This window comes from Peromyscus californicus, unplaced genomic scaffold (genome assembly GCF_007827085.1).
Source record: "Peromyscus californicus insignis strain IS unplaced genomic scaffold, ASM782708v3 Scaffold_20__1_contigs__length_68692818, whole genome shotgun sequence".
Taxonomy (NCBI): Eukaryota; Metazoa; Chordata; class Mammalia; order Rodentia; family Cricetidae; genus Peromyscus; species Peromyscus californicus.
Genome location: NW_026294503.1, coordinates 26,862,094 through 26,875,596, shown reverse-complemented (window position 1 = coordinate 26,875,596; position 13,503 = coordinate 26,862,094).

Below are 13,503 nucleotides of genomic sequence, written 5' to 3'. Positions count from 1 at the left end.
AAGTGGGCCAGCTTACTTGATGTGGGAAAATGACATGTTCCCAGGCATTTAAAAGGTCCTCTAAAGGGAACAGGCTCAAGTAAGTGCAAAAAGGTTTCTCTTTCCTTTTACTGAATTTCCTGGGGAAACTGCTTATTAAACAAATATAGCAATTTGCCTGTAGAATAAATGCATTTTCAATCACAATAAGGTACAGTCCTGAGCATTATGAAGGGCCAGAGGGTATTGAGCCCAGTCCTGCATCAATCTGGAGGAAAAAAAAAAAAAAGATTCTTCAAAGAAGAATGATACTTAATTGAGACTGTATGAGTGTACTCAAATAAGTTGAGGTCAGGGGGAGGTCCTAAGGACAGGGTTTGAGAAACAATAGCCCTTAGCTGCAGTAGTTAACAAGAGTGGTTGAACAGACAGTTGCCAGGCAGCTGCCCTTCTGGTTCCATTGGCTTCTGTGTAAGCTTGTGGTTTTGTCTGAGTCTTTTGCTATAGTGACTATCAGACAATCACGTAATGACTAGTCATGACTTCCTGGCTAAGTAACTCCCATCTTGACTCTGATATTTTCACTTTCTCACTAGGAGCCAGAACACAAAGAAGTTAAAAAATGTATATATTTTATTAAAATATATACGAAATGACCCAGTCCCTGAACTTGTTGGTAAGGGGAAATCATATATATGGGACAGGCTGTAATAAAGGTGACTCTGTAAAGGGCTGCTCATTTATAGGAATGCAAATAAAGCAAATGTATACATGTTTAAGTAGAGTTTGCAACTGGCAGAGGAGAAGCCTGTAGTCCTGTCATAGAATCAGACAGAAACACAAGTACAAATAGAGATCATGACGTCACTGACAGGACTGATATTTACTAAGTCCTTAGGTAAGAGGCTCCGCAATTCCCGTAGTGTACCTAATGTACGACAACGAACTACATCCGTAGTCACTCCCATTTAAAATAGACAAGACAGGTAGCAACAATAAAATGGCGGAAGTCTTTGATTACAGTTGTGATGGAATTCAGGGAAGATGTGTAGTGTGTAGAAGAGGTTCTCTTCATCAGTGAGTCAGAATGCTACATGTCAAGAGGAAGGGATGCATCCATTGCTTTGGACCTAGTGCAGATCATTCATCAAGGCAGAGAGACTGGAGAGTAAATGAATGAATCCTTAGTGCTCTCAAAATGCCTTTGTTCCACCTCCTGGTACTCGTGGACTTCTCCAACTCATTCATGATTTCCTTTGTTCCTCAGAGCAGACCACAGGCAGCGACCTTCCATAAGAGATTGAGTGGCTGGATGTGTTTTGAGTCGGGTTTTGCTAGACCAAATCATCATCTCACAGTGATGTTAGAACTATGTTTTGAACAGGATAAGCATAGCATATGGCTTTTAAGAGGCATAGGGTGGGACAGTCAATGACTATCAGAGCTGGAGATTGTCCTGTTATTACTATGTGGGCCTTAGATTACTAGGTTAGGAAGTAGAGTGTGGATTCTGGCCTCGGCCCAATGCAGGAGAGTAGTCAAGTGGATGGACTCAGCTGGATGAGAAGTGAATAGCAAGATTTACAGCTTAGAATCATTACTGAGGAAGAGGGAATTGTGTTCAGCTGGTAAACCACTGCTGTGAGTCTAGTGCTATCGTGATCCCAAGAATGGTCCTAAGTGGCTATAAGGATGCGATCTAGACTACTTCCTTTGGGAGGTATAGAACTTAGTCAAGTCCCAGGGTGATTATCTAACTATTCAGTACATTCTTTTTAGTCTTGTGACTTGGGATGCATCACTGAAGGGAAAAGGCCTGCCTGGACACAAAGTATGGTTGAGACTTTACAGTTAAAGAACCTGTGTTTCTCTGCTATGGCCTCCTGCTTGTTAGCCTGTGACACTGGAGAGAAGTTGCATACTTCCCAGAATACTGAATTTCTCCTTTGTACAATGCACTTTTTCAGCTGTATTTGTAAAGTAATCCTCTGTGTATATGACATTGTAGCAGTTAATACTTAATACTAACAGAAATCGGCATCAACATTAATATATATTAATATGTTTGGACGATATCTACCTTAATGTTAGTTGTAAGGGCAAAATGAAACAAGTCCTTAGAGGCCCCCAATAATAACGACTAGGATTAGGAACAAAAATTTGGGGTTTCACGGATAGTAGTACACTTGGTAGAGTGCTTGCTGGGAAAATATGGCAGCTGGGTTTGAATTCCCTGGCCCCACAGGAATGCTGGTTGGAACAGTTCACATCTCATAGCTGTAATGCCCATGGCTTATAGGTGGATTCCTGAAGCTTGCTAGTCAGCCAGTCTAGCCAAATTGGCAAGCTTGAGGTTCAGTGAGAGAGAGGGTGCCCCATAAACTAGTGTGGACAGTGATGGAGGAAGACGCCTGACATCAACCTTTGGCCTCTACATATGCACACAATCAGGCACACATACACACACACACACACACACACACACACACACACACACACACACAGAGGAAGGAAATTGTGGGATATTATACATATTCTAAAGCCTTACTCAAGTTACCATCTAGGAAAGGAACTCTTCCCTTTAGGCTTGGAGAATTTCTTTTCAGAGAGAATTATTTAAAAAATTAATTCTGCAATTATATAGTTAATTATCAAATTAATATAGTAATAATAATTGACTAATTTTCAGAAAATATTCTCAAACCTATTTTCTTGTATTTGTTTTAGTACTGGCAAGATTTATCACTATGTTTAATATTAGAAACCAAGGCTGAAAGTGAATGGAAAAAAAAGATAGTAAATTCATCTAAATATTCTTTATTTTGGAAAAAGCATTTAAAGGCTTTATGTATTTCTGTTTGCTTTCAATATTGCTATATTTAATATTGGCTTTTGGGCTGGAGAGATGGCTCAGCCGTTAAAGGCTAGGCTCATAACCAAAAATATAATATTGGCTTTTTCCCCTTTTCTTTTCATATCAGAGTGCATTTCCCTTTGCTGCCCGGCTCAGTTTCTGGCCAGTGCATCATAGACTATGGAAGGATATTCTTGTACCTCACTGGATATGCATAATCTATATGAAGGGAGCCTTTTTCTTGTTTACTCCAGACAGAGTTATGTTTGTCCATAAAATCCATAAAGCATTAAATGATGGTTGTTTTTTGTACTGACATACATTATAAAAAACTGAATTATGTTTGGGTTCTTAGAGAGCTTTTGTGTACTATATCCTCAGCACCTAACTCTGAGCATCACTGTGGTGCCCTCATCTTGATCCATGAGCTCACCCTGACATGTCATTAACTCTCCAGCCCACAGTTTACATCAGGGCTCACTGTGTGTGGTGTGTTCTACAAAGTTGGATAGCTGTATCCATCATTGTAGCTGTTACCTCAGCCTCTCTTCCTTCATCTCCTCCTCCTCCCCCTCAGGCTGAGACTTAGCCATTTCCAGCTAGCCACCATTACAGCTTTTTATCCCAGCCTCTCTTCTTTCATCTCCTCCCCACCCCCCACGCCCCATCCCTCCCCTGTTTGCGGCTCCTCTTATTCAGCCTTAAGAGAAACTTCCCTGTAAGCCACCCAGCTTTCCTCAACAGGCCGATGACATTCCTGGCTGCAGGGGTGTTCATTCATTCTTTAGGAATTCATGAGGCCTGCCAGACCCTGGCTGCCAGGAATCTTACATGGTCCAGGTGCATGCCCACATTCCGTGAGGGAAGACAGACTGGCTCTACCTTGTGACAAAGTGTGTTGAGAGGCCAGGCAGGCCTCAGGCAGAGGAGAATTATCACCTTGTTGGGGGTGGGGTGGGGGATTCCTTGGAGAAGCTTTCTAGGGATGGTTTAAGGGCTGGAGATCTTATCAGTTTACAATGCAATTCTGCTCTGTTCTCTTCAACCCTGGATTAGAATTCTGTGTGGCTGAAATAGGAAGAGGGACATAAAAACAAGCAGTATCATTTCCTTAGGAGCTTCCCTTTTCTCCCCTCATAGTGCTGATATAGATTTTTAGCCACATAGGTTCTATATTATCATGTATAACCCATAGTATAGGTTATTATTATAACATATATATTATAACTAACTGCACTGATTTTCACGTTACTACACTAAAATCGATCTCTTGTCTGAGTACCTTCGTTCAGCTTGCCTTGAAAATAGCACTACAGTAAGGGTCCAAGGGCTTCTCTGGCTTGAAGGAGCTGAGCAGTTACAGGACATGCAGCATCACCCCAGTACCTCCCCTCCCTGGGTCGCCCATGCACAGCAGTCTTCATTTGCAAAGTGAAAGTAACACTTCAGTTGCTATGCAAGGGTTACAGTGAGTGTGTGCATTCCAGTACCCAGAGAAAGTCCGGAAAGGGATTGCAAGCTCAGAGATGGTCACTGTCCATATCCCTGGTCCCTCTCTTGCTCTCACTCAGGGTTTGTGAATCGACACCAGAATCTTATAGATTTATTTCTGATTGAAACAGGTTCAGCCCAACTCAAATGGAGTTAAAGTGGTTGGCCACTTAGTATTCAATCCAATTAAAATGGATCAATATTTGATTTTCTGGAGGGTAAAATCACATTCCTGAGCATTTGAGAAAACACCTAAGTAATTTGTAGACATACCTACCCATCATGTACTCACATATACACACTAACAGCTTCCTTCAAAGTAAGCATCAATTAAATGTTTTCTTTGTAAGAGTTGCTGTGGACGTCAAGTGGTGGTGGCACACACCTTTAATTCCAGTACTTGGGAGGCAGAGACAGGAGGATTTCAGTGAGTGCAAGGCCAGCTTAGTCTACAAAATGAGTTCCAGGACAGCCAGGACTGTTACACAGAAAAATCCTATCTCAAAAAACCAAAATGAAAAAAAAAAAAAAATGAAAAAGAGTTGCCGTGGTCATGGTGTCTCTTCACAGCAACAGAAACCCTAAGACAGTGTCCCTTCTAGACTTTTGTTTTTTCTGTGAGCATTCAGCTATGTTTACCTCTCATACAGACCTTTCAGTTTTGACTTTGATTTTAACTAAGATTACACCATGTTATTGCTATTTCTCAATTATTTTTTTTCTCACCAGCAACTTAGGACTTTGGTATTAGAATGCGAAGTATCAGGAATATGTTTAAACAGCAAAAGCTTTTATTTCTTATTTGCCAATTCCCCTGTTAATGGCTATTTAAAGTGTTTCCCAGGGTTTATAATAATGAGTGACAGCACATGCATTTTGTTGTGACTATTCCTGGTATGCACGTGTGTGTGTGTGTGTGTGTGTGTGTGTGTGTGTGTGTGTGTGTGTGTAGAAGATGTAATCATTGACATGAGATTTCTGGGTGAAGGTTATACACAATTTAAACTTGATAGGAACAGCCATATGGCCCTCTACAAAAGCCTGCACATTTATGGGAATACTGATAACATCCTCAAGTGTTTGAAAAATATTTGCTCACTTATAGAATTTTAAAAATACTGCCTTGAAGTTTACATTCCTTGGTTTCACATTTACCACCTGGTCACAGATGTTTGGGCAAGAACTGAGACCAGGGGTTGACCAACACTGTTCTGTTGCAGGCACTTGAACACATGCCAAAGCAATTGGTTGATGGGTCAGCGCAGTGCATTGTAGAACCCAATGAAGTTAGATGAACAGAAGAGAGGCATTAGTGGTAGGTATTCAAAATTATCCTTCTTTTAAAATATGTACATCAAAGTGTGCCATCCACCACCTTGCATCAACCAGTGACTTCCAGTCATAGGTAGACTGGAGTCTCAGTTCCCTACAGTGGCCTGTTGGTCTGTACAAACTGGCTTCTGTTCATGTGGGCTTCTTATTGCCTCTCCTTGAAGGGTAGGGTCCCTCTACAGCACTCCTTGTTTTCCTAAACACACCCAGGTCTTTTTCTTCATCATAGAGCATCATCATTCAGCCTTCCTGACTACTGACCTGCATACGAAATAAAACTCTGCACGAGTATTCCTTCCGACATAACTGTTCGTCTGCATATAACCAAACTAAAATATCACTAAGCAATTCTGGCTTGTTTTATGGCATACTCTAATGTCACCTCGTCTGATTTGCTTCATTCTATTCGTTTATTGGAGGGGAAATAAACTTGTTAGTAGCCACTAAATGGATCTGACAACTTATTAATGCAAGACCCAGTGTTTGCAAAACAGAGCCTGAAGCATGCCCAGGTTTCTTCCCTCTGGATGGCAGAGGCCTTGGCTCTCCTTCAAGCTTTTCGTGTCTCAGCATAAATATTATCCTACTTTCTTGTTCTAGTCCACTTCATTATTCCAACACGGAACTCTATTTATTTCCTTTATACCAACTTTCAAAAATTATAATTACCCACTTACACAACTTTTATATCTCTTTATTCTATGTCTCTCCCCACTGGATGAAGGGCAAGAATCTTGTTTGCATTTTACACCATAGAGTATACAGCGCGCAAGATAGTGTTTGGAAAATAGTGAGTGCTCAATAAATCCTTACAAATGAACAACAGTGCTTGTATTTTACACACTGAGAATTTGTTTCCCTGTGTCACAGCCCAACAAGTTCCATATATGCTGCTGCTGCTTTAGATCATAGAAAATGTCTCAGTAAAATTTTAAATCAGGTGCTCCCCAGCTCTCTCCCTCTAAATAAGAAATCAAAAGGTAGCAATGCTTACTCTGTCTCCAGACACAGAATATGTGGTCATTAAGAGTAGGGACTCCAAGGTAGAATGTTCATCCAGCTTTCCCTACCTCTTCATCTGGGATGACTAGGAATGAAATAAAAAACTTAAAAAGGAAATGTACAAGTTGTTTTTTTTAAAAAAAAAAAAATCACAGTCAGTACATCGATAGAACTTTGCATTTCACCTGATGGCTTTGCAAATATCTAAACCTTGACATAATCCTGTTGAAAAGGTAAGAGGATTTAGGATTATGGTAACACATGATTATGATATGCTGAGAACATTGAGAAAGCTTCTAGTGCCAGGTCCTATTAATTCATCCCATTTTCCTCATACTGGCCCTGAAAGGAGCTGTAATCCCCACTTTAAGGGTAAGGCTGAAGACTAGGTAGATAGGGTAGCATGGCCACTAAGGGGAGAGACTGATATTGCAAGGCCCAAGTTTCTGCTTTCCAACCATGTGGCAACATGATGATAGACAGAATAATTCTCCCCTTCAAAGATACCCACACCCAGTTTCCCAGAACCTGTGAATCCCTATCTCCCTTGTCAAAAGGGACTTTGTGGATGCAATAAACTAAGGATTTGGAGATGAGATTATCTTGCATAAAGTCATCTCAAGAGGTCTTCTAAGAAGTAGGCAGGAGAATGAGGCTGCTTGTGCTTAGCATTGTGTATCAGAACTCCATTCTTTCAATGCTGAATAATAATAGTTGGTTGTGTGTGTACAGCACACTTTGTTTATTCACTAGTTGACATTTAGCTTTCTTTCTTTCTTTCTTCCTTCCTTCCTTTCTTTTGTTTTTTACCTTTTGGTCTTTGAGAATAAGACTGTAGGGAGCAACCAATGATATAATGAGATTAGAGGAGATACACCTGCTGGTTTTGAAGATAGAAGAACGAGCCATGAGACAAGGCATGCAAGCAACATCTAGAAGTAGGAAAGGCAAGGGTACAGAATTACCCATGGAGCCTACAGAAGCAATGTAGCCCTTCTAATAACTGTAGTCTACTGTGACCTGTGCCAGACCTCCGAGTATTAAAAATACAAGATAAAACATTCAGGATGTTCGGGCTACAGATTTGTGCTAATTTGCTATAGCTATGCACCGTGTTTGCTCCTAGAGCTAGTGAATTGATTATAGTCAATTGTCCATTTCTGTGGTTTGCTCGTCTGCAGATTGAACCAGCCACAAATTGCAAATATTTGGAAAGTAATTGCCTCTATACCGCAAAGATTTGTTCCTTGTCATTATCCCCGCATAACACAACGTGAGAATTTCCATAACATTTACACTATATTCAGTAGTATATGTATCTCAGATGTGTGTAAGGTGTGCTGTGGTGTTTATAGAAGGGATTGGAGGATCTTAAATTTTGGGCATTCACGGAACCAGTTTTCCAAAGAAAAGGATGACTGTATTTGGACAGCAAACACCTGCTGAGCATGCCTTATGCCCATCTAGGCTTAGAAGGATTAGAGACTATAATGTGCTTTCAATGATCTGCTGCCCCTTAGAATATTATTAAAACTGATTTACCAATGAGAACATTGAGGCCCAGAGGAAGAAAGACAGTGCACATGGGCTGCACATGTGAGGGGAGTGTTTACAGGCAGGTGTCAAGTGCAGCCTGGCTTTGGATATGAACTGTGCAGCTGGGAGGTCACCAAGTCCGGAAGGCACAAGGGAACGCTTTCTTGGGGCTTGTAAACTCAAAGAAACAAAACCCAAGCTCTCAAGGGTTTATTTGATACTTTGTTTTCTAGTGGAGGTAAAATGTGTTGTGTAAAAATTCACTATTTAAACCCGTTCAAGTGTCTAACTTGGTGAAAATGACATGATTCACTGTGCAGTTCTGGAACCTTCCCATCTGTACAAATGGAAAATCCATATGCTTTATGTAGTCACTCCCTAGCCCCCCTCTCTCTGGCTATGGAAACTACCGGTTTCTCTGTCTTTATAGACAGACCTACCCTGGATCTTCCACGTAATTGTACCATATGCAGCTCTTCATATCTGAATGCTTCCAGTTAGCGTGTCTCAAGAGCAGCAATAGTGCACTGTGGGTGTGTTCTTCATTTCTCACTATGGCTGGAACACATCTCTGTGGTTTGTACCACATGTTGTTCACTCACTCATCCATTGATGGAAATTTGGACTATTTCCATCCATTGGCTTCTGGGGGAAATGATGCTGTGACTGTTGGCATACAGGTATCTGTTTGAATTCCTGATTTGTACTCTCGTCTTTGGGGAATGGTGTAAAGGTAAAATTGATTCGGCCATATGGTAATTCTATGATTAACTTTTTGAAGATGTGCCAAGGACTTTCCACAGTGGTTATACCATGAGTTTTTATCGCTTTTAGCTAATTACTTCTAATATGCGATGCTTCCTGTTTTTTTAATCTGAAGCTACTCATTATATTATCAATTTCACATTTCTTGGCAACTCTGTATGGTCAGGAAAATTAAAGTCAGAGAAAGCATGATTTTTATAACATTTTTTTTTAATCTGGAGACAAAGGCATTATGGTGATAGCATTGATAATAAAAAGTTCCCTCTTGTGTAGTACACCAAAGTGTCAGGCTCTACCAAGAGGTTTCTGTTTGTAAACTCGTGTAATCCTACAGAGAATGCTAAGAAGTAGGTGAAGGTATTTATTATTAGTCTTGCCATGCTACAGTTATTGTAATAGCTGTTAAATTACTCTTTTCATTGTGGCCAAATACCTGACATGAAGCAGTGAAGGAAGGAAGGAAGGAAGGAAGGAAGGAAGGAAGGAAGGAAGGAAGGAAGGAAAAACTTGTTTTGGCTCACAGTTTTAGCTCACAATTTGAGGGATACAGTCCATCATAGTGAGGGAGGCCTGGGAACAGGAACATGTTGTGGCTAGTCATGTTCTGCCCACTGCAGTCAGGAAGCAGATGAATACTTATACATGGTTCCCTTGCCCTTAATTCCCATTCTATTTGGCCCAAGACTCCAGTACATGAGACCGTGCTGCCCACTTTCCGAGAGGATCTTCAGTTAACCCTCTCTAGAAATGCTTCCCCAATCCCATCCACCCCACCCCCCCCACACACGGTGTGCTTCGCTAGTACCTTAAACCTATGGATTTTTCAGTCTTGTCAAATTGATAATAGAATTTAACCATCACATAAAAGAAACACATACAAGTCCTATAACTTGCTAAACTCAACTGCACTTTATTCTTTCTCTGCCTTCTAGAACAGTTGTTCTCAACACATGGCTCATGAACAAGCAAGATTCATGTGGCCTGGAAATTGGCTGAAGAAGTTAGCTCTTGGGCCTCGTTCATGTCTACTAAGTCACAGAATCTCAGAGTGGTGCTCTGATTTAAGAAGCCCCCTGGAGGGTCTCTGTGAGCTCAAGTTTGTGAATCCTTACTAAAAGAAATTTCCCTATGGAATTAACTTAAAATAGCCAATTAAAATACAGGATACTCAATAAAATGTGAATTTCAAGATACAAGTGTGTCTTAGATATTCATCATATATATACTAGAAATATATATATTAAATATGTATAGTTAACTTGTTAATTCTGAAGACTCTAGTATGCAGAGTTTTGTCACAGACATTTGGCAATAGTTTAAGATGTTCTACCCCTTGTGGAATATTTGCAAATGGCTGAGCTAACACTCTGCAGATACATCAGGGTTCTCGGTTATGTAGGACATTATGAAGTCTGCAATGTGCTGGTGATACAGAGATAAGAGAAGAGGCTAAGGATGTGAGGGGTAAGAAAAGTAAAGGAGAAGAGTTCAAAAATGATGTGTAAGCTGGTGAAAATTTACTGTTAAATGTTCTTTCCATTTTATGCAGAAACTCTGGACATAATCCAGGGCAAGGACCAGCCCTGAGAAGCTTTAGCTGGGGATAGAGAGGTAGCTCATTGCAGAAAGAACCCACAGGTATGGAGGGAGTATAGCACTTCATGAAGGCTGTGGAAATGAACCTAGGACACACAGTGTGGCCACTTGGCGCTCAGAGGTCATGTCCTGTGTATGATGTCCTGGCTTTCCCTGAGTCCCTGTGTCCCTTAAGTGCACAATTGGAAATTATGGGGCCAGAAGACCCAAAGGAGACTAAAGATGCAGATACCTTCCCAAAACATTGGTTCAAATTAGCATGGAGAAAGAGTCAAGGACACCATGAAATTCTTCTTCAGCCATGGGAATCTGGGAGTTTAGATTGAATTCAGTTGTCTGAGGGAAACAACATCATGGGTAATTCTTCCTCTTCTGGGTGTGTGGACTGAGGCCCACAGCTACCCTGTCTCCAGCCTGGAAGTATCCCAGTTCCAAGGACTATCAGGACAGTCAGGGTAGTGTGGACCCTGACACCGCCTGATTTGGCAGGTTTTAATGAACTTCCAAGAATCTATATTTTTAAGTTAAGAGTAAAGAAAAAAAAATTGACTGGGGCAGTTAAACATAAACCTGTGCTAACATCCTATTGTGAGTCTGGATTTGTGATTTGTGAGTTTGCAAAACTGATTCCTAAGTGAAGTGCCATCTCCATGTTACAAATTAAAGAGCAGTAAAAATGTTCCATGATCCTCCTCTATCTGATGGGACTGGTGACGTAGACCACAGGAATCTACCCCCTCTCCCTACCAGCTCTGGATGCTGAAAGCCCAAGATTAAGGTGCTGGTGGGGATGGTTTTTGAGATTCTTTATAAACAGCTGTCCTTCTCCTGTGACTTCTTCACACAACCTTCTCTCTGTGTCTAAATTCTTCTTCTTAAAAAGGTACCTGTCATCCTAAATTAGAACTCATCTTAATAACCTCATTTAATCCTTATTACTTAACTTAATCACAGATTACTAAAGAATCTGTGCAAATTCGGTCACATCCGAGAAGCTAAGTATTAGCACAGTGAGTGACATACGGACTTTGGGGGCCACAACTGAAGATGTGACAGTTTGGGGGCTAATAAAGGAAAACCTGGATCCATCGCTTATAGCTGCAAATCGCCTGTTATCTTCAGGGGGAGTCTTTTCAACTGACACATCTCCATGCTACCTGACTCTGGCAAGGATGAGGCCTCTGGACCACCTGTTAATTCAATGAGTGTATCTTCAGGAGCTACTTTTGTCCAGATGTTTTAAGGGCTGTGATCAGAGCTCTGAAAGAGTCAGGCAAAGTTTCATTTTCACGCCAACTTCCTACTCTGGGGAAGAGACAGAAAATGAACTAAGAAAAACAAAACAAAACCAACAAAAACAGATGAATGTTGCGTAGTGATTTAAAACAGTTATTTAAGATAGTTCCATGTGACAGTCATCCAGGAGAGGTAATGAAATGATATTAAAGTCTTAAATGTGAGGTGGAACAACCAGATGACACTTTGGGGGTAAAGCACCCCAGGATGACAGAGCACAAGTACCCTGGTGTAATATCTCCAAGGTCTTCAAATGGAAAGGTTGGCATGAGCTAAGATGCCCATGTGCTAAGACGCTGCTTCCTTCCAGGATTTGTCATTAGCCGTTTCAACAAGCTAATTTACCTCTTTGTGAAAGCTTCTTACTATCAATGGAAAAATCTTACAGGATAGGTGACTCTTCTGTGGTCACAATGTCAGTATGAGGAGACCTCATAAGACTGATGAACACTGTGACTTATTCTACTGAGTCAAAAAAACAGCTCAAATCATTGTAAACACATTTTCATTTTCATTTTTGGTAACAGACTCCTATGAGAAAACATCAGAGTGTGGCATAGGTATCTTAGCAACAGTCATATTGGATAATGCTTTTGTTACTATGTTACCTTATATGATTCGATATACTCCTCATCTTATAAATGGTGCTATGAGTGTGGACAGACAGTGAAGTGTGCTTCTGTGAGTCAAGGCTAAAGAGGTAGGAAAACTGCACGGAAAGGTTATTCATAAGAACAAGGACTTCTGCCTGCTAGCCCCTTCAATTGCTGGCACTTCTCCTATACACAATACACATTCGTTGGTGAATGAATGTCACCACAGGTAGTATCATAAATCTTAGGGTTTCATGGTGACAAAATACTTAAATTTCACTTGAAATGGAAATCTATTAAAATGTTTCATTGGGGGCACAGCTTGATCAGGCTTGTGATTTTTTCAAGCTCAGTAGAGTTGCTATAATTGGGATGGTCTTATTCGGGGGTGAGGGACTAAGAATGGGAATGAGGATCATTTCAAGTAGCACCACGATTGATGGTGACAGTGGAAGATGATAACAAGGAAATAAACCAGGTAGGTTCGAGATGGACTCTGTATAGATCTGCAGATGGATTATGGTGGAGGGGAATCTCAGAGTAAAGGAAAGGAAAGCATACAGGATGGGTTTTGGCTGAAGAAAGCTAAGTGCTTGGAAAAAATTAGCACAGAGGGAAAGTTTGATGTTAGAGAAGAGGGAGGTTTGGGAGGTTTCATGGATGAAAGGAATGGGCGAGTTCAAATGCAAGTGTTCACCTAGAGTATAGTATATCCATAGCCCTGCATTAAGAATATTAAGGGACAGTGAATTCTTCATTAGTGTGTGCTAGTAGGAAAAAGCAGATTAAAAAGCTAGAAGTTAACGTGTGAATAATAAACACAGTAGGACATATTCCACAGCGGCGTGGAATTAAGGGAAGAATACTTGGGCCAGTTTTGGTTGTGTCCAGCAGTAAAAGCAACACTCATTTATAAGAAGATGTGCTTCCAAATTATGATTCATTGACTTTCACATTTGACCTTTGTAACTGCTCCTGAAAGTGCTACTGCCGTCACCCTTCATGAGAAGGTGAGGACATCGAGCCTCTGGTAAGGAGAAATAACAATTTAATTGAGCA